General features: G+C 32.9%; 1 protein-coding gene across 1 annotated transcript in view; it reads left to right on the forward strand.

The window, feature by feature from the left end:
• The first annotated feature begins 22,626 nt into the window (after positions 1-22,626).
• The window catches only part of kek2 (leucine-rich repeat, immunoglobulin-like domain-containing kekkon 2 protein), a 539,018-nt gene continuing 534,235 nt past the window's right edge, over positions 22,627-27,409 (forward strand). Inside the window, exon 1 of the mRNA XM_089635902.1 lies at positions 22,627-23,101. The gene's annotated coding sequence lies outside the window, so the exon portion shown is untranslated. The remainder of the gene's footprint in view (positions 23,102-27,409) is intronic.

Here is a 27,409-nt window from a genome sequence, read left to right on the forward strand (position 1 = left end):
ACAAGGGCTGTCTAACGTTAACGTTGGATTATCTATATAATACATCTGGCGAGACATGGGAGCTTTTAACCAAAAGGTCACGGGTTCGGAATTCCGAAGGAATGCAAAAGAAAATTATTTAAATGGTACGGTTCATGGGATTTATGGTTTAGTTTTACAAATCATCTACATAAAGTTAAAAATGAGTAACTAACACTTGAGAAATTGTTATAAAGGAAAGTGATAAATATTTTCTATTCATGTTATTTGAAATTGTAATTGTAATATTGTACAAAAAAGTTTCGGATTTTCATTGACATAATCTAGAAGCTACTATAAACGGCTTTCGCAATGATAGTTGTCCCGTTTAAATTCGACCGTTAGGCATTTCATCTGTCTATAAATTTGTTTGGATGTTCCGTTTCCATTTCAAGATGGTGGCCGTGTTAGGTACTGCCTTTTTATCCCGCCAGAATTCGCATGAGTATGGATTCTACTACGATCTGCAAAATCAGAATAGTAAATATAATGGTACCTACCTACTTGTCTGAAGAAAATTTGATAAATAATTGTATATGAAATAGTGACGTTTCTTAGGAAAAATAGAACAATGCCTTTTTTGAATAAAACATAACATATGATGTACATAAAATAAATTGGTCAAAATTAAGTTGGGAAGTATTAAGTCCTTCTTTAAAAATCTTATGATTTCGAAAGAAATTTAGAATTTGATATATTTAAAAATTAGAAAGACCCTTTATACCACTACAGAATAACTATATAAGTATATCTCAATTACAAACATAGTATTCTTTATCAATACCCATATCACACTTCCTTCCACCACAAAATATTCCTCCAATTGGGGATTGTGTAGTCCCACCGACTCACAGTGGCTTAAATTTGAGCGCTGTCCGGGAAATGAGACTCTAATAACGTGGCAAGATTTGTAAAAATAAGGAATCTGAAAATATAATTGATAGTATATTTTTAGTGGTAATGATAAACAATTCTTGCAATACTTGAATATCATAACGTAGAGAGTCCTAACATTATCGCGTTTGCAACTATATACGTTATGGATGAGTCCAGAATTTTATCCTGTCTATGATTGATTTGAATTTTTGTCAGTACGTAAAAATCTATGTAAATATTTTTACTGCCTATTCTATAGGTAGATACACCCAATCCCTATTATCTAGGCTCTTCAAATGCCACACAGGTACGTGAACCCACTCAAAAGAACAGTAAAAATATCGTCATATTTACATATAATATTTTCTTTTCAAAATCGGATAAAATAATGATTGGACGAAATCGTAAAATCAAAGAAAAGGCGTCCAAAAAATGGAAGGTAGGGCACCGCAATAAGGCATGAAAGGTAAGGTAAGGTCCCTTGGGATTATTCTGTTCCAGTGAATATTCCGTTACCTTTCAGGTTGTTTGCGGAACACATCATGAAGTGGACAGTTTTACCCAATAAAAGCTTCTTAATTGGAAGCCTTCAACGAAAGTAGGTATGTAACTATTGACTGAGGACAGCGATGTCCTGTTTTAATTCGATCATTTTGCATTTCGTCTGTCCGATAATTGGTTTTTGACTTCGTTTTCATTTTAAAAATCTGCTGCATCCACTTTATTATTACTTTGACTAATGGCTAAATTTGATTAATGACTATGGTTTAGTAAAGATTCTTTTTGAAAATGTGAAATTGTTGTGTTTTTTTGGAATATCTTAGGACAGGTTGTTTCACAGCGTTTTGAAACGCCATTAATCACCGGTGGGTTTGTTCTGTTTCTGCCAATGACATTATTGTCGCTCGCCACCGGCCACAAGTCTGCAAAGGGCTTCAGCTTTTTCAAGACGTGATAATTCGATGAGTAAAGATCGCTTTCTAAACGTTCTATAATACACATTGATTGGTCTGGAGCAGTAACTACTGGTCCAGTCCGCCGTAAACGCTGTGAAAAACATCATTATTGCAAATGTCGTTCGCCGTGTGTTTATGTTGCTGTGATTAGTGTTTTAACCGTGATTAGCGCTTGTGATCCAATTTACCTTAACATCATCAGAGTCCCCAGAGGGCCCCGATCAAATCGACACATTAAATAAATAATCCGGCTGGTGAGTATAATATTGTGTGTTACTCTGTGAATGGTTTGGGACAGCGTATTCCTGTATCGGATTCGCATGTTTTCGTACGACAGAGAGAGAACCCGACTCATTTTCTCTTACCCTGAAGATTTGAACAATTCATCAAATTTTAAAATTAAGTTCTGTTATTATTTCAGTTCTGTGATGCAACTGATCGAAGAAGAAAATGAACTTGAAAATGAACTTTGAAATTTATGTATTGTTCAAATTCTGTGAAACAACTGGCCTTTAATAAATCTTTTCAATATTAGGACCTACCTACCTAAAAAATATGATTGAGACACTGGAGTTACTTTGTACAAATTGTATAATTCTTGATTTGAAATTTAAAAAAAAATGTTATAAATCCATGGTATATTTTTGTATTAAATACGAGAAAATTAGAAACGAATTACTTTTTCGGACGCAAGGATTATTCACAGAACAAAATTTTAATAACGATTTGTCGTTCAAACATTCGACGGTATAAATTTATTTAAAAAAAGCATTTGCCAATTAATGTAATAATCAAAGTCTCCATGGAGCATAGTTTTCTTGGTAAGCACATTGAAAAGGAAACTGACAAGGTATTTTGATAATTTTCAATGGTATGGTGGTATGGTGGTTTCAATGGTCCATACAGTACACTGATACCTGAAGATTTATGGAAATGGTGATTTTTCTTAATTAAGTGTATTACTAATTATGAAAAACCTATGCTATTTAGACAGTGAGGTGCCTTCAACTATTGGGAAATGGGTTGGTTTGTAGTACTTTGAATTACTGTATCAGTAAATGTAGGTGTTCTATAAATATTGAACTTGAATTTATTATTAAATATGGATAGGGACATTGTTATATCTGTCTTAATTTGCAGATTTAAGTGTTGGAAACTCTTTGAACAGTAAAAGCTTCTACTTATAATTGTGTTTATTTAAGTTACAAATAATAAATCTCGATTAAGCTACACTGTTCATTACACGAGGGTTGGTAATTCTCAGGTTCGACAAGCTTGTTCTCTGTCACTATAACCTCACAAGCATCTGTTACACTCTAGCAAAATCTGACGGACACTGGAGTAAGCTTTATGACTAGCGCCATCTATCGCTTAAATACTCAATTTATTACCATACATCACAGATATGCATAGGAAATTTAAACTACAGTTAGCAACTATGCCTTCTATGAACTGATTTTTGTTATGGAACGAATTTAGGAGTGACAAGAAGGAGTTAAGTTGACATTCACACCAGTTTTCTTTCAAATCTGTATTGTTTACACCGCCAGAAATGTTCTGTATTCAGAGAATTTCAGTGTACGTTAATTATAATTTTTCTACTGCAATGGAAAAACTACGTGTTTTTGATTAAAAGCCTTACCTTAAAAGCCAGGATCCATGTCACGGTAATGCTTAACACTTAAATAGTTTTTAATAATATTTCATTTCAATATCACTAAGCCAATAAGCTCAGTATTCTGCATTCACAATAAATTATGAGAAGTAATTATTATGAAACCGAATGGTTTTGCCTAATTTAAAAAGTGAAGGAAATATATGCAAAAAATAACATTTATACAAAATGAAAAATTTCCGCTTGCCAGAAGGCAAACCAAAAACTAATATGGAAGTTTTCTAATATGAATTAAATATACGGAACTAAAGATTGCAAGGACTCCTCAAAAAGACTCCGCAAAGGTGACATATGCCCTGAAATATTTCCATCAAGAACTTTTGTGTTGAGTTAAGGCGATGCACTACGTCGTGTAATATTTTAAATTGAGCCGCTATCAATAACAACCCTCACGTAGATGCAGTGGCGGCTCGTGACTTTTGGGTGTACTAGAGTGCTAATATTATAAAAAATGGCATTTCTGATGTTGTTATAGCTTAAAATGATTTTTTATTTTTTTTTCGAAAATCGATTTTTTGTATGAAGATTTTCAGGAAATTTCAGTATAGCCGTGCGCCGCACGGAATTCCTGAAAATCTTCATACAAAAAATCAGTTTTCGAAAAAAAAAAAAAAAATCGTTTTCAGCTACAACAACATCAATTAAGCCATTTTTTGTAATATTAGCACTCTAGTAACCCAAAAGTCACGAGCCGCCACTGCGTAGATGGTGATAAGGTTTAAATTCCCGCATAACACCATCCGCCTGTTTTGATTTATGCAGTAAAAAAACATGGCCAAAAAGTGCCTTTTATTTGATTTTGTGGATGTTCAGGCATAAATATTCAAATTTTTTTCGATCATTTTATAGATAATTTAATTTTCCACACTAAACAATAAAATTATAACCGAAAATGGGTTCGTAAGTAGGAGGTTTTGATCTTTAAATTAGTTTTCATAGGCCTTATACATTATTTTTTTCTGGGCTTATAAAATGACTTATCTAAAAAATACTCTATTATTTCAAAGTTCAAGATGTATTCTACTCGTAGTATTTAATTAAAGCATCTGAAACATTTCTAGGCGACCAAATTTTCAAACCAAAAACACATGATTTTGCATTACTACGTATGGCATCGCCTTAATATAAAAAAAAATGAAGCTTCTAGTAAAGGTTATTACTGTAAGTTAATATTTCATATTCTCGTGAAAGACCTCCATTCTGCATCGAAACTATGCTTGAAATGGCTTTAACTGTGTTTGATGGCAAGATCTGAATAGTCAGACCCTCCCCACTCACTTCAGTCTTACAACATTCCTGGCTACGCGCAGATGGGACTCTTGTGCGGTACCTACTCACAGGAAAAAAACCGAACTACTGTTAAATAATGACTTTCCTCCTTAACCCCTCAGGCCTCTGGCATATCTTGACAGAAGTTTGTAGTATTCCGCTTTGCAATAAAACCCAAATAAATGGAATATAAAAATGTTTTTGGAAGTAAATTAAGTAGGCTTTCAAATTTTATTATTAGAATTAAACTTTTTTTAACGTTAGCAAAAAAAAATAAGCATTGCTCACTTCAACGTTTTTTATAACTAAAATTACGATAAAAATATTTAAAACTTGTCACATCACTTTTTTGTCGTTTCATATAAAAAGAAACTAAAAATTTCACTAAGTTTCATACATTTTTTTCAAATTGTGGTCGTAACTTTGGTTTCATTCAGGTATGGATGTTAACTCTTCTGTGGTTGACTTCTAGATTAGAACATAAAGCATTTTTTATCTTTCTAATACCGAATAGATCATATTTCTAACCCCATGCCAGTAAGGGATTTCTATTAGACCAAACAAGGAACTCGTTCTACGTTTAATGAAAGAATAATCTATATAAGCAATCTAAGAATATAAATAAATATGGACAAAGAACACCAACTACATAAAAAACACACTGATATCAAGTTCGTCTACAAAATAACAAGCTTGTAGCTATCGCAAACGCCTAACGTCAAGCCTTTCAGTCATCTAACTATGCAGAAAATGCAATTTCACACTTCGAATATTTGCATTTATTTAAAATCACGAGAAGTCTGCGATACGTTACGCCATTTTGTCGTTCTATCGTCGCGTCGTATCATGAATATTTATAGCGATAGCTAAAAATCTATCGTCGTTCTAATATTTTGTCGTATTAAATTACAGACTTGAAATACAAATGAAATTTCGCTCCATCGATGATTCTTCAAATTTTTGCACGATAAAAGTTACGTAATTATAAAATATTAAAAAAATAAATAAATTCACATTGACTTAATCTATCACACGACGCAAAATTATAGGTAGGTAATCATTTGTAATGTTTTCAATATTCTAATAATATACCAGTGTTTACTTTTTCAATGAAGAAGAAGATAATAAAAACAAAACTAAACGACACATTAAACTGAACAAGAGTCAAGAAAAGATAACGGTCACAACTAGGAAACGAACCCAGAATCTCTGTCTTACCGGGATAGCAACTTTGGCCACTTGATCATTAGGAACTAATTATTAAACGTCATATTTGTCGATTTCATATTTCAAATTAAGAATAAATTAATTAATTCCTAGTTGTGATCGTTATCTTTTTATTTTCTTTATATTTTTCTGTTTCATGTTTCACTTAGATTTGTTAATATTAGCTTCTTCTTAAATGATATATAACATTGAACGTACAACCTACAAAAAAAGATAAAGAATAGTTGTTGTGTTTCCCTATATTTTAGATAATTAATGGAACTTAATTGGTTTATAATATGTTCATTCTAAAAGGTTTGTTATCTTATAAAAAAAACTGTTTGATGACTACATATAATAAAATAAAAAAGGCACAATATCTGTTTGTAAAAATTGAAGAAGTGACCTTTGCACGGATTTTCTAGCGAAACTAATTTCAGCTTAACATTATGGTTATGAACATTTTTTGTCTATAATATACCCGAAAACCAGCCATATTGCATATTCGATATTTTTTAAAACCAAGTTGTCAAATCGCAGTAAAATATAAAATAATTTTCACATTAAAAATGTTGTCTTGTTGGATACTACCTACCAATATATTTCTAGTCTTGGTTGCAACCTAGTTTTTTCCTGATTCTGATTAGTTATGACCAATAGGGCAGACCCGTGATATTATAATAAAATTGTTTGATTTATAATGGTTTGAAAACCTATAGTTGATTTCAAAAATACAACATCTGTCAAACTTTTAAACGAAAGAAATAAGTTTTCAAAATAAAAATGATTAATTAATTCAATTATTTTGGTACCGCTATCTGATTTGATTAATACTTATCAATTCCAATTTTGAAAATTAAATTTAATTCGTTGAATTTGAATGAATAATTTTATGCATTACACAAAAATACGCATCACTTCACGCATGCACCTATGCACCAATAACCAAAATTGGTATTTTTAATTATTATTCTTTGTATTTTGAATATTGTACGACATGGCTACGATGTATCTTTATTGTGTATGGGAACGCGCCACCGTCGTATTGTAGGATGTTTTTGTTAGGCCGGTCGTAACGTAGGACGGTTACATACTTCGCCTGTACCAATATAAATACCGTAAATTTCAACATTTACGTTCAAAGAAATGTTGAAATTGTGAATCTGAAAAAGATTTCAGGGTAGGTACTTATTTTCATACCTTTATGTTCATTGTATCTGAGATGTGCTTCGAAGTAAATTTATTCTGACAAGTTGATGCAATATTTACCTGCTCACAGAATACTGTAGTTATTTTACACCTTGTCAATTTAAATTAAGAATTATTCTTTGTCAATCTTTTTTTTATAATATTATTTGTTTTCATTCAAGTTAATTTCTTTTGTAAGAATATTGTGTTGGAAAACTTTGAAAGATTTGAAAACATTGAAACTAAAAGGAAAACTTATGTAAAAGGATTGTTCGTTTTTCAAAAGTTTTGATAACCATCAACAAGATAGAAGGCCATTAAGAAGAGACAAAAGTTTGTCTGAGTTTTTCGAAAAATAATTAGATAATATTGTATTGGATATGCTGAGACATGGGAATATGTGAAAACATCGAAGACGAGGAAAAGCTCACAAGCATACATACTTTTTTTTTTTTTGTGTATTACAGACTGTGTGTCCATTTACAATACACATGTAACATTAACGACATAAAAATGATACGAAACAATGAAAGAAAAAAGAATAGAAATAACAAGTTATAAATAGTGATTTTTGGCATTGACATGCCTCTTGAATTCTTCAAGGCTACTATTAAAAATATCGATAGTCTTGGAGGCGTTGTTTAACAGCGCCATACCTCATGTCATGCTATGCCGAGCCAGTACGTCCGTTCTGCCACGTGGGATACATAGCAGATCATGGTGCCGTCCCTGGCTGTAGTTGTTCGGTACGAACAACTTATAGCATTTCAGAAGGTATGGGCTATCTATTAAATTATTAAGAATTTTGTACGCCGTTACTGTTACATTGCATAACGTTACGTTACATTGTATATTTCTTCAAAAATCTAAAAAATGTGGTAAATAAAAAGGTTGTGAAAAATGTCTACTATGCATTATATCATTCGCAAAATCCAATATGGAATAAGATAGGTATCTGCTATGTATAAGTATACATATAGTCTACAATATGGAATAGGATAGGTATCTTCTACGTCTAAGTATACACAAGGTTTGACTTCCCGAATGTACAACAAATATATGCCAAGCTCCTGCAATTGAAACTCTCCACTAGACAGCGTATCCATCAAATTAATAATCATCTTCGTATCAAATGAAATAAAAAACATTCCAAAAGTTAAAAAACCACATTGGGCCAAAGAAACTACTTTTATTTTGCAACGAAACTTTACAAACTTCCCAAAGATACAAGACGAATGGAAAAGTTTAATGAGTATATGTCGAGAATTAAGGTCTGGCTGAAAAAGATCGATCAATTTTTTTAAAAAAACATCATTGAAAATGACACAGAAGATGCAACTATTTCAATCAAATTAAATGTCTTTGGTCCACCTCTGCACGGGACCCCTAGTAAGAAGGACTAAAAAAACATATTTTCATACTTATCTGCACCATGTTTTGTATCTTTACATGTTTAATTAAATAGTCGGTAGTGAAAAAAAATCGGTAAAAGAATAAATACAAGTATTAATACGTCCTTGATGAAGATACACGAAGAAAAATAAGTATGGCTTTTTATCAAGATAATATTAAAAATGTGGCTGCATGACCATTTCACAGTAAAATAGTAGTTAAATAATTTGAAATTTGTGAATTCATTCATTTAGGCCTCCAGTACCGTTTTTAACTGGAAAACGAATATTTTGACTAGATTTTCAATAAATTTATAATACTTCATATCAATAAATTTTTTACGCCCTCGTCAAAACCAGTAGACGCCTAGACCCTAGGTAGTAGGTAGTATATAGTATGTAAGTGATCACTGTAATCAATAATGTTTTGATGATTTGTATTTCTGTGTAGCGCAGTTTTTGTGGAAAATAATTTAATGGGCGATGTGTTAGGACTGTTAGGTGTTAGGCGCCCGGAGCAGACTGCTCCAATTGCGCTTATGTTATGTACTGAAATTTTTTGTATGCCTTTTAAATGATTGTAAACACGTTTCCATTGTTTGGCATGGAATAAGCATTAAATATCGTTTGGAATCAATCATTATTAAAACATTAATTTGTTCAATCTTAGTATTAACGATGTCAAAAGATGACCATAGTGGTTGACAGGTATATAAATATATATTTTTTTTCCCAACTGCTCCAAATCGTTTGCAGCCTGTGAGACTATGCCATCCCCAACTGGGGTATGTTCTGAGGCTGAAAGGTAGCGGGGAGGGGAAAGAGATGGGGAAGAGAAAGGCGGGGGAGTACCTGGCCATTCAAATCTGGTCACCAAGCATGGCTGAAGCCATTTAAAGCAAAGTTTCAATACCGAATGATGGTCTTAAACCAGGGCGATACTGAAAATATCTTCAAATCTCTGGAACGCAAGTAAACTATATATTTTTTTAAACGAATAAATTGTGAAATAACATAAAATAATCAAGTAGAGATTACTTCCGCACGCCAGAATTCGAACCCGCGACATTCAGAGGCCGTCAATACGTGGAAAAGTATTATATATGAAAACAATATCAATTTTCATAGGATTTTATGGACGGAATTTATCCGATACTATCCAATACACATTATGACTATAGAGGCATCCACTTGTAATAATTCATTTCTTTTAAAAATATTGCTTAGTATTATAGTATGTATCATAAAATAGTGTGAACATATGTCTTCGTAAATATTGTGTGGTTTCCTTACAGTATTCAAATTGAAAATGTGTTGATTCACTACCCTATACTACGACTATTCGTGATACTGATGGTAAGGCTGATAAACTTGCAGGTGTTATTTCTTCCTATGCCTACAAGCCTATTCGTGATACTGATGGTAAGGCTGATAAACTTGCAGGTGTTATTTCTTCCTATGCCTACAAGCCTTAAACAGATCATTATAGGATTTAAAAAAATATTTTGTTGGTAATTAAATAGAACTTCAACATCGCGACGCCTTATCGCCATGTTAATATTCAGAAGCTATATTATTATGCTTCATAGTTATGAAAAAATGGTAGAATAAATTATATTTATTTTTATGTGAATACCTTGCGACCAAGTGACTAACTGCCCGGAGACGGGGGGACTTTGTGACTATGGTAACACATTTGTGTTGTGTGGTAGGGGTCGTTTAACGAACGTTTTATTTTTCTGAGGGTAGTCCTAACCACTCGGAACCAATGAGTCTAATGCAACGAAAATTGTGGAGTGTTTGGAGACTGAAAGAAGCACAGAAGAAAGCTTATGAGAAAGGGAAAGGTCGGGAGGCCATCTTTCAGATCTGATCAGAAAATAATTAATTTCTTATTGTCGTCGTGGCATGTGGTTGCATTTTTTTCTCATTATTATCGTCGTTGAATATGGTTGCATATCTTTGGACGCCCCCGCGTGGTAATGGTGATTAATCGGATCCAATCGTCATACGGTGGATTGATGTTGTGTTCTTGAAATTTATAGAAAAGTCGATGAGGATTGATGTTGTGTTCTTGAAATTTATAGAAAAGTCGATGAGGATTGATGTTGTGTTCTTGAAATTTATAGAAAAGTCGATGAGGATTGATGTTGTGTTTTTGAAATTTATAGAAAAGTCGATGAGGATTGATGTTGTGTTCTTGAAATTTATAGAAAAGTCGATGAATTGATTGAAAGTCGTGGTGATCAAAAATCCTTTGGTTTTGTTAATTAGATGGACATCTAAAGACCGGATTCAAGACCGACATCGAAAATTCAAGTGGATCCACAACATTCTCAAGATTTCAACCTCATTTTTTTTGTATTTTTTTATTTAGTTACTTTTTTAAATAATTATGTACATTTTAGAATGGCACATGAAAAAAAAAATTAAAACACATGATTGAAGTCCTCTTCACTAGGAGATTCTGTGCTGAGGGGGACTATATATGTATATATGTTAGTATACGTTTTCAGCGACTAAGATGATATTTTTAATATATTAGATAGTTCTTTTTCCGATATTTCCCTAAGCCAAGATTTGATGTCCTTAATGTAGTTATTTTACGTTTTCCTTTGTTTGATGTTGAGAGGGAGTTTATTATACGAGTATAATTTTATTGTTAAAAATTCAGAGCTTTTTTGTCAAAATGTAGAATTACATTAAGGTATATTTAGTATGTCTGTTTGCTTGGCTCTGGTTTTATGATCGTAAGAGGGGTTTGCCTCTGGTTTATTTTTTAGGTGATGAACTAGAATATTTTTAGCATAAATTTTTTGTAAACTTGGAACATCAAACAGATTAAAAATATCAGAAGTTGGCGTCCTTACGGGAAGTTTTAATATAATATTCCTATTTCCCCTTATGTGAAACACGATTGTTCAATCTCATTCTATTATTCAAATTTACAGTCCATTCGTCGAGTACCAGTCGATTCGGTACGCAACACTCATTATTAAATGCCACATTATTTAGAGATGGAGTTAATCTCAGAAAGGAACTTAAAAAAAACATTAAGTTATACAGGTATTACGTGGTTAGGTGTATTCAATTTATGCCATAGATTTATCTTAGAACTTTGAAGAAATTGTTGAACCTCGAATCCGACCAACTTTGTTCTAAAGCTTTACGAGGCTTGTTTTTGAAGATATTGTTTATGAAACGATAGGTAGTATTAATGAAAAGATACGTTTAACGTTCACGAAGATTGTATGTACCCAGGGATCATCAGTTTAAGTGCTTGGTAAAATTGATGTTGTTCTTTATACAAGTAGTTTAATGCAAAAGTGAACTTTATATAAGCTTTGAAGTAAATGGTTGTAATTTTATAATATTTGCGAAAAAGTCTTCATGGCTTAATGTATAGGTTTTAAAAGGTTGCGTTATATTTCACTATGTAAAACAACTACTAGATTGTTAACTTGAGAAATTAAAAATTATTTATTTTTCGGAATAACTTTATTGAGTAAAACCTCAAATTGTAATATTTAAATATTGAAGACAATATTAGTGATTTCTAAACGAAAATCTGAAACAGAAAAATCAGAAAAGGAAACGGTCACATCTGGGACGGTCACATCTGTCCCAGATGTGACCGTTTCCTTTTCTGATTTTTCTGTTTCAGATTTTCGTTTAGAAATCACTAATATTGTCTTAGATATTTAAATTAAAAATTAATTAATTTAATTCGTTATTGGAAAAAGTATAAATTGACATGACAGCACTTTACCGGGTTTTAATTTTTTTATATATTTATGATTCAATAACTGAACAGAAAATGAAACAGTTTTGATCAATACACTTTTGGGTATCTGGTGAGAAGGCATCCAATGAAAGATGTTGTGAAGGTCACTGTGTGTTATTTGAGTCAGGTTGCCGTATGTGAGATGACTTGAGGACCGATGATGAAAACTCCGGATGCAGGCGGTGAAGTGTTGGTCAATGTGCGGGTCAGTGAGTTGACGCCGCTGCTGGTGACCGGACTCGTTGACTGTCAGGAACTGGTGAAGAGCGTGGGTCTTCCGGGTGCTCCAGTGCTGAACAGGGTAGAAGAAAGGTGCGCTGGACCTGGTCGGCAGTTGTGCGGGAGATGGCTTAGACCGGCGAGGATGCTGCGTGGTCTAGGTGCGTGAATGTAGCGCTGGTCAGATGTGCAGGAACCAGGGCGCTATGATTCGGTGTAGCGCTGGCCAGGAACGATGGCCGGGGCCAGGGCGCTGTGATGATCCCGATTGAACCGTGCAAAGCCGGGTGTTATCGCCCCGCGCGCAGCAGAGGGGCGCGGGCTGTTGAACGACTGATGGCTGACTGACTGACGAGTTCCTTCATACTGTCGCTTTTATAAGGTGAAGAAGCTTCTCGAACATTTTGGTTGCCATGTAGATATTGCCAAACCATAATTAAAAAGAATAAAAGAACATCCAAGAAGCTTCTTTGGAAGAAAATCGAAACTTCTAAAATGACGTTCGAATCAAATAGTGGCGTACCACTACACCCTTTTGAAAGAAAACTCTTGTCGCCAATTTTAATAAGATTTTCGACACATAGGCCTTAGATGGATAAATAAAATTGATTTCTATCGAAGAAAGAATTTTTGATGTTTGATCGAATTCATCTGAATAAACAAATTGATCTGACTTCGGGTACATCTATATGCCAAAACCCCACACTACTTAATCGGTTTATATCTTCAGTGGCTAGAAGTTGTTATATTTCATGAAAGATTAATTAATTTATGTGAATTTATAAGTCGAACCAAGTCTAGTAGGTCGGTAGTGCAATTTCAAGCAAACAAGTTTTTAAAGATAATTTCAGTAATGCCAAAACGAATTCTATCTAAAATATCAGTATAAATACAGTTAAGTCGTTCAACTAAAAATGTCATAAGTTAGGTACATACATTTTTATAGGCAGATTTCCACAGGCTCGTGGCACGTCAAAGTTGTTCCAGCTCGGCCAGGGTCGGCGATCCACCCCGTTCGCCCTGCCCTCCCGTTCCTGTTTCCTGTCGGCACCAGTTCCCCAGAAGCACGTTCCGCCGCTTATTGAGTTCCCCGAGACGAGAACCGCGCCACTCGACGAGTCAAACATGTGCCAGAACTCGGGGTGACAAGTGAAACGTCACTTTATTCTTGACGGCGAAAATTTAATTTAAATCGATTGGACTTATTCGACGCACCCGTGACATTGGAAAGAATATGGAAGGTGTGCCAACGCAACTAAATGGTGCGAATAGTTTTGCAATGCCTCAGTTTTAAAATGCCTCAGGATCATTGAACCTGAAAAATTACTACTTCTGTGAAAATTTTTGACAAAAATACATTTTTCGAATGTGTAATTATTAATTCTCTAGCTGTACCCCGCCATGCGTTGCTGTGGCTCTGTCCGTCTATGGAACTAGAAAAACAATAGCACGTGTTGCTTTTACGTCCAACTGATGGCGCTGTTAAAAAAGCATGTTTGACCCACAGATTACGCTGTTTTTCAAAAAAGCATGTTTTACCTGCCATAGTTGGCATCTATATAATATAGAAATATAAAAATAAACGTGTATTCGAATGCAATGTTGTGTAAAAATTTCGAAGAAATCGGTGAAGAAATTTCAGAAATTAAAGGTTTTGAACAAACGAACGTTTATATTTTTATTTATATAGATAAAAATAAAATATTTTTGTTACCTACTTTACCGCTGGTCTGAATTGTTCCCACAAACAATTTTGATTTTGAAAATCAGAGCAAATTAAAGTTCTAAAGTTCATTGAACCAGATTTACACACAGACACAGAGACACACCATCATTATTATTATTCTTAATAATTTTTATTTTTTCTTTATTCATAAAATATATTTGAATACAGTTTTTTACATGCTTTTCGACTACCACACTAGACACATGTCCCTATTATGGTAGTCGAAATTTGTGTATAATTATATAAATGTAATACACGTCCATTTGTTAATACATATTTTGTGAAATGCAACGTTATTGTAAAATAGGTAATACTTTAACTGAAAATAAGAAAGAGATGAAAATAAAGATAAATTAATTAATTATTTAAAAAAGAAATTTTAAACAGAATTTAAATGAAAAAAAGAATAATAAAGCAAAAAAGCTTTAAAATAGTTCCTTCCCTTCATAAATAACTAATTCTGAAGTTCACGCAATTAGCGTTACTCAAACAACACAAAGTTAGGGTTGTGTGAATTGGTGCATAAATCTAGTAACTAGCTATATCTACACTTCCGACCACTTCCAACGGTGATGTCCATGACAAAATTCTCCGAGAAACAGCCCTTTGTCGGGCTTAAGCCTATTTATTGTTATTAGCCTGAAAGGGACAACAAGCGAATACGACCATTTAATTTGAAAATGAAAAAAGTTTTAACTTTTTTATTATTTAAAAAATAACTGTATTTCATTTTCGTTAGAAAGCCTTTCATTATTTCCAGTTCTCCATTGCAGCACTATGACACATATTATATATTTTAACATTTTTACAGCAATCAGTCGTCTTCTGTTAGTAAAATACACAGCCAAACTTCATGATTAATTATTATTTATTAGATAAGAATATAACATGAATGATTTATAGTAGTGAAAAATTCTAAATCCCATGCAAGTTCTGTAAAACAGTTCTTTGTGCGACCCTGGTTTCTCCGAATTGTCCGTATGTTACTACGCCATTGATTAAGCCCTTTAAATGATATGCCCTACATAGGCAGGGATTTTTGAAAGCCTTTGTCATTCGGTAGCTACCGCGGGTCCTCTCTAGTCACCTCACAGTAGGTAATGTCAGTTCCCCAAACTGTCACGTAAATACTATACCAACCACCGTCCAGCTAGATGAAACCAACAGCCTTATCAAATAATCATATCACACGAGAACATGACGTTTGGTCATACATTATGCTATTCCATTTTATTATACGAAGAATTCTTGAGAGGTATAAAATTTTGAAAAATCACCCGTAGTAAACAAAATTTTATTTTGAATACATAATATATTTAAAAAATCTTTTATGTATTAAAATAAACAATTTATTTTTATTTTTATGAGTTTGACTGAGGATTGAATCTTCCTCCCTAGGTACTGACTAAAATGAACCGCGTTATCACTTCAACCGAATCGTAATTGGTTGGTACCGAGATTTGTTTCGTATATTAACTGCTTTAAATCTTTATAATGTCATCCACTTTCAGAGAAATGCGTGTGTGTGCATGAATGCCACCAAAAATTGATAGACTGCGTTGTAATCGATAACGGTGACGGGTAGTATGTAAATATCCACATCTAAAACTCCATTTCATTTATTCATTCATTTATTTATTTAATCATTAATGTATTCATTAATTTATTCATTCATTCATTAATTTATTAATTCATTCATTAATTTATTAATTCATTCAGATGTTTAAGAAGGAAACAAAAATTCATAATTAGTAATTTTTTCTTTCGAGGTCTATCAATATATATATACCTACAAAACTGAGTTGAAAGGCCAGGTCAAAACAAAATAACACCGACGTGAATCTCAAGTACCAGTATTTACACACGGACAGATTTACACATGGATGAAATTTTGGTAAAAGAATCAATGTTTGAGTTACAAAAGTACCGGACAAGTAAGTAGGTACGGCAATGATGCTATCATCTTACGCATTAACGAGTGAAGATATCGAATTCCTGCATTTGATTCTAAATTATCTCTATTTGTGTACCGGACGCGGATTTCAGAAAAATGTGGATTTAAGCATTTTCAATCACAGTTTTTAAAGGAAACCTTGAACGCAGAACACACTTGACTAATATTTGACTTCTCAAACAGTCAGGAATCCTTTGATGGCAGAAATTTGTAGAATGTCATCGTAAATAATGGTCCATATATTCCTGTGTAGGTTCTTAAAAAGAAAAAAAACAAGTATCACGCATAAGCAATATGGAAGTAACTAAACATTAAATGGAGTTCTACAAATTAAACTTGATGACGGTAAATAAGTAGTAAATGTACAGTTTATCGACCCAAACAACCTTAAATTGATTGCTACCTGGTTTATTTGTATATACTGGTATTTTGTTAAACTAGCATCACATTAACGTTCCACATTCATTCAAATATGAAAAGGAACTGTTGGGCAGCCTTTTTCATACAAAACTTAAATTAAGAATTGAGGTCAAAATACTTGACCGAACTAAAAAACTATTTTTTCAATCAAAAGGTCTAACAAATATCTAGTAAAGATATGTGCTATTTCATTTATTTGTGATTTAAGTTATAAAATAAATGCCTTAATAAATCTTTTTTTATTTAAAAATTGTTTAAAAAATAATTCTAAATATAATATAAATATAAAAAAATAAATACAAATTATCAAAAAAGCATTTTGATGGGCTTAAATTTAAATTAAAAATGATTGATTTACTTTGAAACACAAACTGGTCCAGTATAAATTAAATATTTCAATCGAAAAACACTTTTGTACGATGTTTTTTTTTTATATTTACAGTAAAAATAATTAAATTAGGAAAAATATTTGTTTAATAATTACCATTAACTGATAAAAGTTGTGTCTAAAATTATGTAAATTTTAATTTTTTAATGGCCTCCATTTTACAATTAAAAAAAAAAACAATATAGATGTGAAATTCTTACTACACATTTGATACAAATTTTGATTAAAAATAAAGTTTAATGTTAAGTTTGGTCAAGTACTTTGGCCTCAAATTAAAATTTTACTTTTGTATACAAGAGGCCGTACAGCCGTATTCCTCAGAGGTTCTCAGAACTATTGATTACATTCATTTTTTTCACATTAACTCATTAATTTTTCACATGATGGCCTCAGGAAAATAATTTTCCTAAAGACTTGTCATATTTGCGGATGCTGTGTAGAGAGTCTTTTTCAGGATAGAAAGGAGTTAACATGGGTCTTCAAGATGCGAATAGTTATTGGTTAATAGTTTTAAATAATCCGTTAATACCGTTGAGAAATTTTATGTAAACATTAGTAAATGCCATATTTAGAATAAATCAACCTTTCAATTTTCAATATAAAATTAACAATTTACAAATCTTGGCATAGTTTTAGATTACAAATTTAATTTTCTTTCTCTTGTAAATACAATAACAAATAAAGAATGAAAATTGTTTGGCTTTATTCTCCGTAGTGGCAGAGACTTTAAGAACTCAACAATAAAAATCTTACATTCTTCTTTTGTTCGAAGTCAATTCGAAAGTAATTCTTCTATCTAGCCCTCTCACTTTAAAATCCACTCCGATTTCATTGAAAAAAATCAGCACAAATTTCTAAGATATATTAAATTTTCTCGGTCTACCAATATAAACTATAAAGTACAACCACTTGATGAAAGAATTACAATTATTAAAAGTCTCTGATTGGAGACTCGTTTACGAATTGACTTTTATTTAAAAAAAATATTAAACGAAAAATTTGTCAGGAATCATTGATTACGTAAGTCAACTACGACCATTAAAACCCTGAACAATTATTGCATATTTTTTATGTTTGCATGATGTAAACATTGATTATTGGGTTGTAATCTACTCGTAATTTAACATTTTTTATGTGTTGCATGATGTGAACATTGATTATTGGATTGTAATCTAATTTTAAATTTTTTTGTATCAAAGTTATCAAGCTATTTATGTTAGAAAGAATAATTTTTTTTTCGATAAAAGCTTAGATATGTTTTATAATTTTATAAAGGTGCTAGCAGTCAGACTGGCAAAGTTCTGATTGACTTATTCACTTTTGGACAAAAGCTATGCTTGGTGAATTTTGTTTTTAGTATAAATCTTAGGTACCCTAATAATCTATATCCAACTTTTATTTTATATAAGATAGAAGTCTCCTCGATATCACCGCCCCTCGGTGTCAAGTGTCTATTTTTAACTAAAAGGTGAATACCGGTCTTCTCAGTAATTCAATACGGCCGCGGCGGGTTACGTTGATAATTCAGTTCCACGGGCTACGAGTTACGCTGATAATACAGGATGTTTCAAAAAAGATTCCAACTTTCTGACAAACAATAGAAATGTGATCTTTTCATAAATCGTTAGTTATTTATTTTTGTATTACGAATAATTTGTAAACTTTGGCGTTCATGGAATTAAATTTGAAATCGTGTTTTACCGCTGAAAATTATGTGAAGGATTATAAAATGTGGAATACCCACAAATATCATACGGTTTATCATTACGTTCACTCACAACAGCTCACAATCTCACTCTCCTATGACCTCACGGACGGTACACATGACGTCAGAACTCATCTGGTGCGTTTTTGATATATTGATTATTTGATCAGTTTTCTGAATGTTTTATAATTGACGAAATAACTTATTGGATTACTATTGTTTATCTAAAACGTATTTTTGAAATCAGATAAAAACCTAATTTTAACCTGCACAGATCAACAAACTTATTGATTTGTACACACGATAAAAAAACCAGCTCTAAAATTTATAGCAGCGATATCCTTGTATGCATAGATAAGTATTTCACAGTAATTCTCAGTTATTACACAAAGAAAAATTAGTATTCCTAATTTATTAAGAATCGCCTCTCCGGGAACCATTAATTGGATAACCAACACCTCTGCCAGAGGTCACCACAAGTGGTCACGTTTGGTAACATATCAGGGGTGCCCTGGTTTATGGGGTGAGGTTTTTCCACCAAATGTGTGTTAGGCCGGATCGGGGAGGGACAGGTTGAGGGAGACCTTGCGAACTCTCCAGCAGGACTCTCAGAACATATCCTTACACCGCAGTGGGAGGGATGGATTTATAAAACCGTCACTCCTGGACACACTGACCCCCCGATTCCCACCCAACCCTAATACCTTTTTCCTTCTCAGAACTTCTTCCCCTTCATTTCCCTAAAAAGAACCTCCACACGGGATCCCCAAAGATGACATTGACCTTGAAAGGAATTATCAGGGCCTCCTGTATGAAGCTAAGGTAAAAAAATTCTCCAAATTGTTGGTAATCTGGTTAAAAGGTGAATATTCGGATATCAGGAATTACGGATGAATTAACAGGTTCACTGATAAACTTTAAGTAAATTACGATGTCGGAATACGTGTTCACGAAATCAGAATATTTTCGCATTTCGTCACTATATCTTATCGAGGCAAATGCAAGTCTTCCAATGTCGGAATATGTGCATTTGCAACCTGTTGGTGGAACCTGTTAATTCAAGCGTAATTCCTGAAGTCCAGTTTTTAACCGGATTACCAATAATTTGACGAGATTCTTAATAAATTAGCAATACATTTTTTCTCCGTGGGTATTAGTTTAGTCACCCTGTAAATATACTTTATTGTAATAGAATACTTACCGACTTAATAAAACAATGAAATGTAAAGGATTCGTATAACATGTAATATTGTAAATTTGTTGATATTCATTATAGTAATGAAATTTTAACGATCAAAGTACAACTTAAAATACGTTGTTTAAGTATCATGGTTAAATATCTTGAGATAGAGACTTGCGAAGATTTGTAACTAAGATAAGAAAGATTTTCGTAAACCTTTGTCTCTATCTTCATCAATTAAATTTCAAGGACATTTTTGAAATGTACTAGATCACTACAGGTGTTTTTTTTTTTTTTTTTTTTTTTTTTTTTAAAATTATTTATTTTTCTCAATTTTTACATTAATTACATACAATATTATATAAATCAATACGAATAATGGGAACCCACTAAGGCGCAGCCTGTGCGTGGGTAATATATTTAAGTTATTATATTATTGTGCCTAGAAATAAACAAACTGTGGGCATATAAAACAAAAACAAGATTACATTTTGTCTAAGCGGTTTGTATAAAAAGTTTTTACAATAGTGTATAGTGAAGTTATAAGTGTTTAGTGTAATATATGGTGAATATTTTATGAGAAACATAAATTGATAAAAATTAAATAAAAAAAGTTTCAACTGCTGTATCGAAAAGCCATAATTTTAACTCTTTTAAATATTGAGGAAGTTTAGTAATCACTTGAATATTTTTCGGTAAAAGATTGAAAGTACGAGGTCCAATGAAACTGCAGTATGTGTATTGGTTTTGTGCTCGTTTGGGGAGTATAAAACATATTATTATTTCAAATGTTGATTCTGTTTTCATTTATTTCGAATTTATTTTTGTTTTTAAAGATTTGTTCGAACACATGTTCCGACATCGTGATAATATACTCGAAATTTACTAAAAATAAACCTGTTAATTCATTGGTTAAAAGCCTGCAATACCGTTTTTTAACGGGGTAAAAAATAATTTGAAGAAAATTTTAATTAATTACCAATACTATTTTTTTCCGTGTATGGTGCTTCCCACCCACTGGACTACCGATCGGCATTGGTGTTATTGGTAATGAAACTGTTTTCTGAACTGATTTTCTGTTTTCAAACTGTTTTTTTACTGTAATTAAATGGCTTTGAAATAACTTGAAGGCATTTTATAAAACACAAGCGCAGACTCATCGTAGTTAAAAATCACGGGATATTATAATAATTGTAGGATTTGGGAAGCTGAAAATATTTGCCTGGTTTTCTTCATATAATAATGATGTTTTTTGTTGAAAAATTAGCAAAACTTCAGAAATTTATATTTCGAATGATCACTGTTGAAAATTAAAACAACATAAATACAATTTTCAAAAATAGAATTATTAATTAACCCTAGATAACTAAACTGTTTTAATTTTTTCATTGTAACTACACTTTCGTCGAGTGGACTACGCAATAAAACACTAGAAATAAATGAAAAATATTTAATGAAGATAGGAACTTGTTACATGGCACAAAAGTAAGGTTTATAATGAACAAATTAATATCAAAATATCAATCTACACAGTGACCACACATGTCAACATTTTGTGGACCACAAATAGCCCCTCTGCATCTGGTGCAACGGTGTTTGGTCATCCTCCGGGCCTTGGATGGCCACAGGTAGCAAAATTTACGCACGTTTGACGTAGGTAAAACCGCAGCTTCTATTGTAGAAGATTCGCCAACATTGACAATAAATATAAGAATATATGAATGTACGTACCTTCAAAATAAAAATTGTTGTTATAACTAAACTTTCGTCCAGCGGACGACGAGATGGTCATAGGACACGTCCTAGTATGCGTGTGGCTGCAATCGCGTCACGTGCTGCACTGTTTACTCAAATTAGGAAGGTAATGAAAGAGTCAAGGTCGGGGAGCGGGGGGAAGTAGGTGATTTCGAATTTCGCTGAGTAGCGCGTCGTCGCCTCGACGAGCGATTAGTTATCTGAATCATAGGATTAAATGAAAAAAAATATTTTTAGAAATACAGCATCATCAATATTTAAAAACACAACTAAAATAAGTGTGTTTGATGACATTTTTACCTTCGGTGTGTAGGGTAAATCTCTGAAAAACTTTGCTGTGCCATGAAAAAAGGATGCAAAGCAGTGATGTTTTGGTTCATGGAAAGGCTGACCGAATGTCGTGAAACGAAAATAAATTTTCGGTGACGAAGATTAATATGATAAATAACACTAGAAATATATTTGCAAACATTTAGTACTGGCCCCCAAAATTCCGCATCCGTTCTTATTGATTGGGCATCGATATCTGCGGAGATGAGTCGAGGGGGCGATTCTTTTTCATCACAATCAGAATCTAATTGCGATCGGGGGTGATGGCCCCTCTATCCTCTATGCTTCCACCCTCGGCTACTCTGTGCTTCCCTCTACCATCCAGCGAGGATGCCGGGAGCCCAGAGGGTAGTCGGGTAGTCGGGAGACCGGAGGGTGGCTGCCGGGGGGGCGTCGCGGCGCGCCTGCGCGGGGCGTCTCTCTTCAGTCATCGGCTCGCACCGTCCTCGGCTGCACGTCACGCCCCGACGGTACTAAACCTCACACCTACCTTCGAGTTGCAATAAAAATCGAGTCCGAATTAACGGCTCCAATTGGCGGAACTGTTAAAAAGTGCTTCCGAAACGATCGCCTAATTAATAAAAGAATTTTTGAACAGGTTTTGAGTGATAATCGGTGTTATGAAGTGATTCCCTCATAAAAAAGGGGAGTAATCAAATAAAACTAAGGGGAATAATACTTGTCTTCTTAAAAAGCGCGTATTATTTGAGTTTTATTCGAGTGCATGATTGATTGTCGACAAAATACATTTCCTTTTCAGAAAATTGTACGTTTTAAATGTGAAAACTGTTACGCATTGTGACTTTCAAAGAATGTTGTGTGAGCAATGTCCTAATAAAAATTCTGCAATAATTGATAACAAACAATTAATAATGCAGTGTGGACAGTTTAATGGTTTGTTTATAGTATCATAAAGAATCCATGTGGTGTACATCATTACATTCAACGCGAGTGAATATCTTGGTAAATTAAAGTTTTAGGATCTATGAAGAGTTATGTGAAAAGAGTGTTGGGGTTTTAACCAAAACATTGCTAGATCTACTGATCGCCACTTCTAAAAGGTAAGATTTCAAAGTTTTAATAGATTTTTCAAACACCAATAGGAGTAATATCTACCTGAAAAAAAAATCATATTCCCAAAAGCTATTATATTATAATTGTTATAGTACCTACAATATGAACATATTATTAGCAATGGTGAAATTCCCTTTCGCCTGCGACAAAATGATAACGCCACGCGACAAATCCTCAAGGACCAAATAGTTGGGTAGGGTAGACGAATAATATTTATGGAGGGAAACATTTTTTGAATACTTCCAAAGAGCTGTTTTCTCAGGGGTCTACAAAGTACAAGGTCGTGATTTCAGGATATATTTTACAAAATCACAAACACTCATTGCGCCCACAATTTTTTTTTATTCTATTACATAGTTATTTATTCACTTTGATATGAATCAAAATGCCACCATCAAATCTTAATTCAATTTAATTAAATTTAGCAGTTTTAACATCTAAACCACGGAGGTTGAAAACATTCGAAATCTGTGGACGATGGAATTCTTGGAATATTCGGGTTAAGAAGAGCAGCGTAAAGGGTTAATAGGGGAATAAGAAGTACTGTATATTACGAGAGGTTTCGTAGCGTTATGAATTTAATTTAAGCAGGGAGATTTTGGGTTCAATTCCAGCCAGTGCGCTAAATAACGGTAGGTCAGTGTTGTATTTATTGCCAATCTGAATAAGATAAATTAATTTATAAACCTATCTTCTAAAATTAACTTTTTGTTTTCTCTACGTCGTTTCCTACTTAGTTTTACCTTTAATGATCTGCTTACCATTGTTCATAACTCTGTTACAAACGCAATTAACCCTCAGAGATAGTACAATACCTGCCATCTGCGTTCGACGTGTGGTTTGGTTTACACACAGTGAAACCCATGATAGGTTAAAAAGTGGTTATAAAAGGTTATATTAAGCTGAAAGTTTTGTGAAAATAGATAGTTCAGTAAAAGGTTCATCATTGCAATAAAAGATTCATCATTGCAATAAAAGGTTCATCATTGCAATAAAAGGATCATAATTGCAATAAAAGGCAGTATTTAAAAAATTCCAAATGAAACCTTCATCCACTATGTTTGTAATTTTCAAATATGTTTTACCGTGTTCTTCGCTGTTTGAAAACAGATAATTTTTTGTTGCTGTTCAAAATATACTTATTTGGGTTTTCTATGTGTGGGGTCAATGGTGATTCGGCGTTGGCCTCCCTAATGAATACATCCACACCAGGGTATGAAATAAGAATCGTTTCTTCCTGTGCATATTATACTGATTGAATAACAAAGACATTATGAAATAATAAAAAATGTATTGGTAATCGAGCATCGGTTACTTTACTCAATGTGTTGATCTTTATTATAGAAACAAATTGACAATTATGTAATTTAGATACCCCTTTAAAACACGCAAGATAAGTGGGCGCGCCTTGCACCAATTACAAATTATCTTTTTAACTGTGGCCGCCATAACAAACGCGGCGGCAGTCGATTTCAAAGGAACATTAAGTATTTTTAATCTCGGCGATGCGACGTCTAATAACTGAACTAATCAAGTTTTCTATGGTTCTTTAAAATTTACCGAAACACCTTTACTTGAGATACCAATTAGCCTTGTTAAAATCATCACGCACAATCCAGTACCACTGCTCGCTGAAAAGGTATGAAGAATCAGTTAATTCATCTCGCTAATATAATTGAAAAAAAAATCACAAAAAGATACGGTCACATCTAGGACTCGAACCCAGGACCCTTGCCTTGCCGGGGCACCACTCTACCACTGAGCTAATGGGACCCTATCCCCTTCGGTCATATTTAACTGTATCATATTTCGAATAAGAATTACCAACATTGTCTTTATTTTTCTCGCTGCACATTTTATTGGCAACTATCTTTAAGTATGATCGCAAGATTCAACCCGAACTAAATGCAATCTAGACAGTGTCTTTAGATAAACATAACTTATTTTAATTTTAATGCGCGACATCTATTGACTTTTCTGCAGGTCTAGGATGAATATTTATATTTTTTAATAACTTAAAGAGTAAAACCTCAAATTGTAATATTTAATTATTAAAGACAATATTAGCGATTTCTGAACAAAAATCTGAAAGAGAAAAATCAGAAAAAGATACGGTCACATCCAAGACTCGAACCCAGGACACTTGCCTTGCTGGGGCACCGCTCTACCAACTGAGCTAATGGAGATTACTGTCACTACGCAGGCAGGCATTTTTTTATAGACTGAGCTTAGCGAGATCCTGTTTTAAGTCGACCATTTGACTATTTATTTGTCTATAAATTTGTTTGTACGTTCCGTTTCCGATGTGCCGCATCCACTTAATTATTAAAGCAAGCCTTACTTTGGACTAGATGGCAAACTTTGACTAGGTGGATAATTTTGACTGCACTTTTCAATATTATAGTAAATACCTACCTGCCCGAAGAAATTTAAAAAAAAGAAAGTGACGTTTTATTGTACAATTTGTATATTTCTTTATTTGAAATAAAAACAATGTAACATAAAATAAAAGGTATTTAAGAGGCTAAGAAAAAAGCTTTCAAAAATTTCAGAGTAAATTATGGTTTTAAATTATTAAATAGAGAAAATTATAAACATCCTTTTTTCGATGCAAGGTTTTATATTTATAGAACTACTAATTGATATCCTATTAGCAAAAATAATAACTTTAAAATGTTCTTTTTTGCCAAAAAAAATCACACGAAATCAAAGCCTTGGTTCCTGTTATTTGCTTAGGTTATCCACATTGTCGATGTCAAGTACCTACATCGCCTACCAATGTGAGTCTACAAAGGAATTTACCAGGTATGTACCACCTATGGGATTCTAACCAGTTAAGGCCAGTTGTCAGTCAAACATTGTATCCACTGTTCTATGGTGATTTGTCATAATCCAAAAATATACGGGTCCTTACTTTGCGCAGAATCTCTGTGAATTCTTTTGAAATTTTATACACAGATTATATCATTTATACTTTTTGTTGCACAATGTCAACAGAGATATTGTATATTTCAACCCCGATGAAGCATTGTCTTTTTATTTTTCTGTTTGTTTCAGTGTTCAGATACCGTTCTTCCGAGCTTTTAGCCCTTTAATACATTGTTTGTTGAAGCCCCCGCATACCCAATTTCTACCGATTTTAACAAGTTTCAAGTTAACTTTTTAAGTTTTTAAGTTAAAAAATGCTATTTTTGAAGATAATATCCAAACATTTTTCATACCGAAATGTGAATTTCGAATTTTCGAATTTCGAAATGTGAATTTGTGTTATTTCACAATAAATCATTTAAAATAACATAAAGTATACTTGCGGCATGTTCCAGAGTGGAAGATACTCACAGTATCGGCCTCAGAATTGAAACGCTGCTTGAAATGACTTTGGCCGTATTTGGTGACCATATCTTAATAGCCAGATACTTCCCCAACTTTCTCTTCCCCTTCTACTCCTCCATCCTACTACCTTCAGCTTTACAACGTACCGATGCCATAGTTTCACTGGCTCCAGGTAGCTTTTTTTTACCAGAGTGTCTTTAAAGTATTTCTTGCCAAATTCCAAAATTTCAACAAATGCTTCGAATTTCTTCCGGTTGTCGATTGAAAAAAGATTTGTATGAAATTCCCTCGACAAAAAAAATCGCGAATTAAGCTCCAAAAATTATAAAAAAACACGTTTTGTTCTCTTATTTTTGATGTTACAGGCATGAAAAATTCACAGTGTATCTTTAAATGCAAATAAAGCTCTATATCAAACGAGTCGTATTTTATTAAATATTTTCACCGTTTTCGCTTAATTATTATCGTTTTGAATATTAGCGCGCTCCCTCTAACATTCGTATTTACATATCTTCCTTTCAAATCTTTGAGCGCTTAAAGGTCTCCAAAAAAAGACAAGGAAAAATAAGTCGTTTTTTGATTAAAATCTCTTGATATCGAACTTCTTATATTCGTCAAGTAAGAATGTACTTCAATATCTTCCAATTAACGTAAAATTTTCGTTCCAACCAAAGTCTCATTAATTGCTGCTTTCAAATAAATAATATAATCGACATAGTAAAACATTCTCATATTGATGAAATACATAAAATTAAACGTTACTTTGTTTAAAATGTGATTATTTTGCATATTTAGTGAGTAGGTAATACCTGTATATTTTCAAAATAATTTTGACTTCCTTGAAATAATACGAGAAACAAACCTACCAAGTAGGTAATATACATTGAAAATAGTCTTTATTATAGCGGAGTTTATTATTTTTCATAAATAATGTTGTATTCACAATTAAACGTTTATCAAAC

This window comes from Hesperophylax consimilis, chromosome 9, assembly GCF_061612785.1.
Source record: "Hesperophylax consimilis isolate HC1 chromosome 9, BYU_Hcon_1.0, whole genome shotgun sequence".
Lineage (NCBI taxonomy): Eukaryota > Metazoa > Arthropoda > Insecta > Trichoptera > Limnephilidae > Hesperophylax > Hesperophylax consimilis.